Genomic DNA, 4,953 nt, shown 5'->3' with positions numbered 1-4,953 from the left:
AATAGTGGAGAAACTAGGAGAGGTCATAACTTCTCCAATTTTCGACCAAATTGAGTGCAGAAAGAGGCTAGGTAGCCAAAAAGCCAAAATCTGAAAAAACAAGGCGAAACAAATATCTAAGAAAATATTTCCCAAACAAAGAAAATTTCAAGCTCAACCAAATATTTGCACACTTGTTGAAAATCCAAAAAGACCAAAAAACCAAAAACCAAAGAAAAGAAAGGCAAAAAACAAATGTTTTTTTCCCTTTTTCTTTTTAAGGACTAAAATCAAACGAAAAGACTCCAAATTTCACAAGCCATAAACAATCACCAAGATTATTAGACTAAAGTGAATAAGAGACCAAAACACTTGAACAAATTGACCTGAAAGATACATTAAAGATTCATAAAGACATAAATATTTTTGGAGAACCAAAATCCTTCACTGAACCAAAATTGCAAAGACACTTCTCAAATAATCAAAAAGAAACCAAATGAGTCAACTTCGAGAATGCAAAGCGAAATAATGAAAATATTGGATTATAAGCAAGTGGAGAACTAACTCATTGTACCAAATGCATAGAACAGACAGACACTTCACAAAGAAGCTCTGAAACCCAGACTTCAAACACAATAAATTCGAAAAAACCGACACCATCAAGAAATAAGACCATTCCATATTGTAGATGACTTCAAGGAAGCATAAAAAACCAGGCTACACCCGTGACTGAAGGAAAAGCTTGAAAAATTCAAATTTTTCCAAATATACACAACTATGTAATAACATACCCATTTATACATGTGACTATTTTCGAAGAAACTAGAGTATATGTTGGTTTCTTTGGAAAAAACCACGTATGTACGCTTTTGTGTACAACAACAAAAAACATATATATAGAAAAACAAGGGAAAATAAAAACACAGATACGATCCAGAAGATCAAACTCATTTCCCAGACTGCAAATGAGTCAACAATACTGGAAAAATCAAGAAACAATAAAGAAAATCCCAAATCAAGGGAAAAACAACCCTTCTAGGAAATACATGATTGTATTCCCCAGCGGAGTTGCCAGTTCTGTTGGCGGGAAAAAATTCCCTAAGGTAAGGGTTGACAACCTCAACAGATTGAAGGTAGACAATCAACAAGAAGCATACATTCAAGCAAGAAAACTATACAAACTACCAAATTTGGGTTTGAGAGGAGTACCCGTAGGTCCTACGTTCGATGTCGATCCCGTAGGGTCCAAACCCTCTGCTTCCTCCCAAGCGAGTAGACCTGAAACAAAATTCAAAGAAGCATATACATAGCAAGTAGTTCAAATTTCATGCATAATAAACATGTTAGATCATCAAGCATAAACATATAAATCATGAAATATTACACATGAATCATAAAAACATGAGATCATAACATATCGGAAACTAGACAGATCTTCTTTATTGATATCAGCAAATAGTAGTGGAGAGATACAACCTGATCCGATCATGGCACTAATGAAACCTTCCTTCGGATTTGTACATCCCAAGCCTCAAAGATCACCTCTCAAGCATGTGCAAAACTATGCCATATAATGAAGGATGAGCATCTATGTAAGGAAACAAGGGTTTCCTATGACTAGGAGTGCAGGAGGCACAAGGAAAATCAGACTTGATCTAACGATTGAAAAGACTATAATGTTGATATCCTATCGTATTGACCATATTAATCCTTCCCATGAGGTGTATAAATACCACCAGAAATCAATTGATTCAGTTAGGTCACGGGCTCCTATAGATGGGATTTCTGTGAAACTCGTAAACCCCACCAAAAAAATAGGATATTATTTTATTTTTTCATATTTTAAATAATATACGCGGGTATTGTATTATTGTACTCGCGTGTATATATGATTTTTAAAGGGAAGAGTCATGTATGGAATTCAAATATTGTTTTTTATAAATGATCAAGGTATGGGAAAGGGTTTCCCAAGGCCATAATAGAGCATCAGAACTACAGGAGTGTTGAATGATGTTATAACACACCCCATGTTCAATGCTAGCAGGGAAAAGGTTGAAATGGTACATGTTTGGGTGAGGATGTTGGGAATTATTCCACAGCTATGGACATTGGACATCTTCAAAAGACTAGGTAACAAACTAAGTACATTTCTTGAAGTTGATATATCTTTTCTCGAAAATGGTAAAAATACAATGGCCCATTTTCTTTTGAATTTGAATCCAAGAGAGGGATTTCTTGATGAGTTGAATATCATCTTCAAAGGCTTTTTACACTGTCAACTATCAGATTATGAAGGTTTTCCCTTTCGATATATTCGTTTTTATAAAACAGGGCATATTCTAAGGGACTTCCCTCTTCCCTACATAAGAAAATTTGGTCGAGCCAGTCCTCGAGTTTCTTGCACTAAAATGAGGTATTAGACGGAGGTAAATTCTTCATAGCAGATCTTGAATATTTGTGAGGAGAAAGAACAAAAGATAGTAGATGGCTTCCAGGATCTAGGTAACATGCAAGTTGAGGACCCCTTGAAGAACCAGGACATAGCTTCACCATCTTCAGGAATCTCTCTTCTGGGTAATTTTTCTTCCTCGCATTCGGTAAATAATTTGATTCATTCTTTAGGATCTTGATATGGACTCTGGTTTAACTGCACATGATATAAATGCATCTAAGTTTCGCTCTCCCCTCCCATTTGTAACTATGGTTTCCTATTTGCTTCCCCCTTCCATTGATTGTTTCTCCTACTCTAAAGTTTCTAACTCAGTTTATTTATCAGATCCTTCGTGCTCTTCTTCACCATATAATATTCACTCTAGGAATGCAAATGGTGACATGCTAGGGTGTGTTTGGGGTTTGGGGAAACTCTCTCTGGCCATGGTTGGACGCGGATCGCAAGCCCGGGAGATCTTAAATGACTAGGGAAAAACATAAAGCTAGTAAGGATGTGGTAGCTGGGAATTAAAATTTGGTTGTTGGGGATCTTAGAGATTGGAAAGCCCTTGAGCAGGTTACATCAAGATTTTTCTCTCTTTCAATTGCAAGGGCCTGGCCAGCCCGTCAAAAAAGTTGGCCTTGAAAAGTTTGGTGTTTTCTACTAGATTGGATGTCATATTTCTTCAAGAAACATTGGGAGAAGGGGATATGATTAGGGGGTGTTGGAAGATCTTTTCATCGGCTAGTGGTTTTTGCATCAGATGCCAAAGGTAGATCGAGGGGTTTGGCCATTGGTCTTAATCAAAAATCTATTAAATTGATGGGTTCTTGGAGGGCAGATATGATTATGGGAGCTAACATTTACTCCATTGAACTGGGAAGGGAGGTGAAGGTGTTAAATGTTTATGGTCCTGTTGATGCCTCGAAAATCGTTGCATCAACATCGGGGGATAACCACCCGGTCCGGACCTTAATACAGCTCCTTTTCCATTTGGGATGGTGGCTCCGACTGGATATAATGGGACCAGTTTCCCAGTATTGAACAAAAAAGGGATGGATGAGTGACTTGTTTTCTAATAAGTGATAATGAATGGATGACTTAATCTAAAAGCGAAAATACAAATGACTATTCTATCCCGGGAAGCTTCTATTCTTAAGTGCAACGTTTGATGATCTTTGTTCATCAATAGGCATATAGATGACTCTATTCAATAAACATAGACATTCATTCATATAATAATTGCTTTGTTCAAATAGTTGAACAAAGTGATTAATAAAACATTATTACACTCATCTTTTTTATATTACTGATACATGTATGATTAGAAGAAAAGCACGCTGTAAACATCCAATAGTGGAAAGTATAAAGAATGTTGTTAAAACACATGCATATATTCAATAATAGCAAGAATGATCAAATAACAATTCACATAAAAAGAATGAATTCAGACATAGATAGTAGTACCATATGAGCTGCAAATCATTCCCAACATCAATCGCAATTCGAATTCCTTCTTCCGACTCAAAAATAATTTTAAATAAAGGCAGTAGTGCACATCCACATAAAAGCTTCGTTATCAAAATTGGAATAATTGGCCCAGTCTTTATAAAAATATATACCTGAAGTACAGTAGTGCAACTTCAGGTTGAAGTCATATACAAAAACTTATGACCCTTTCTAAATACATGAAAGGGTCTATAAATACTTAATTAAACTAACTAACTACAGAATTAAAGTGCTACTAAATTGGTACAACTTGATCTTGAATATCTCCCCCAAAGCAATCTGGTAGTCGACAGCATGATTCATCACTCTGGTTGTTTGCCTTTCGACCTGAGTTGGCATATCGCTAGCATCGGTTCCACTTCTTGAGGGCGGCTGAGACGAGAATTGAGTTGAGCAGCATAGGTGGCATCGTGTATATCGGGAATGATACACCCAATTGCATCTGTTAGGCACTTGAGGGCGGCTCTCTGGCTGTATGGTTTTACTAGGAACAACCAATAGGTGTCCCAAGTTAAACTTTTAATACCTGTGATCAATATCCCATTCTTTTCCAGCTCTTGACAACATGATTGCTCCAATGTTTTGGCCGATAGTAATTTACCTGGTGTACACTGAGAGATTTTATTAGATAAATAGAGAGTATTGTTAATTAATTCAATCAAATTACTTGTGGATAATTTGCATCTAGAAACTGCTCTCTCTGCCTTCATCAATTGGGACTGCCATTCCATAAATAGAATTTCTTTATGGGATTCTAGGATTTTAGGCAAATTTGCTGCCTGTCCCTCATTAGTGTCCTGCCAAGTAAGAAAATCTGTTAAGGTCTCATTGGCCTGCTCAAAGTCTTGTCTAGCATCGTCTGATTTATCGATTATTGATGCTGTTATGTCACACAGGGGTTCAACTTGAGCAATTTTATGACACAATAATCTTATTTGTGTTACCAGTGCCTTATTAATCTGTAGTGCTTCTGCTCTGAAATCGGTAGGCTGCGGAAGACTCTTGAACTTCTCTATTTGACCTAATAATTGAGC

The sequence above is a fragment of the Pinus tabuliformis genome, chromosome J (genome assembly GCF_031772625.1).
Source record: "Pinus tabuliformis cultivar Carrire ecotype Pingquan chromosome J, CPIR1, whole genome shotgun sequence".
In the NCBI taxonomy this organism is placed as follows: domain Eukaryota; kingdom Viridiplantae; phylum Streptophyta; class Pinopsida; order Pinales; family Pinaceae; genus Pinus; species Pinus tabuliformis.
Note: the sequence above shows the minus strand (reverse complement) of the source record.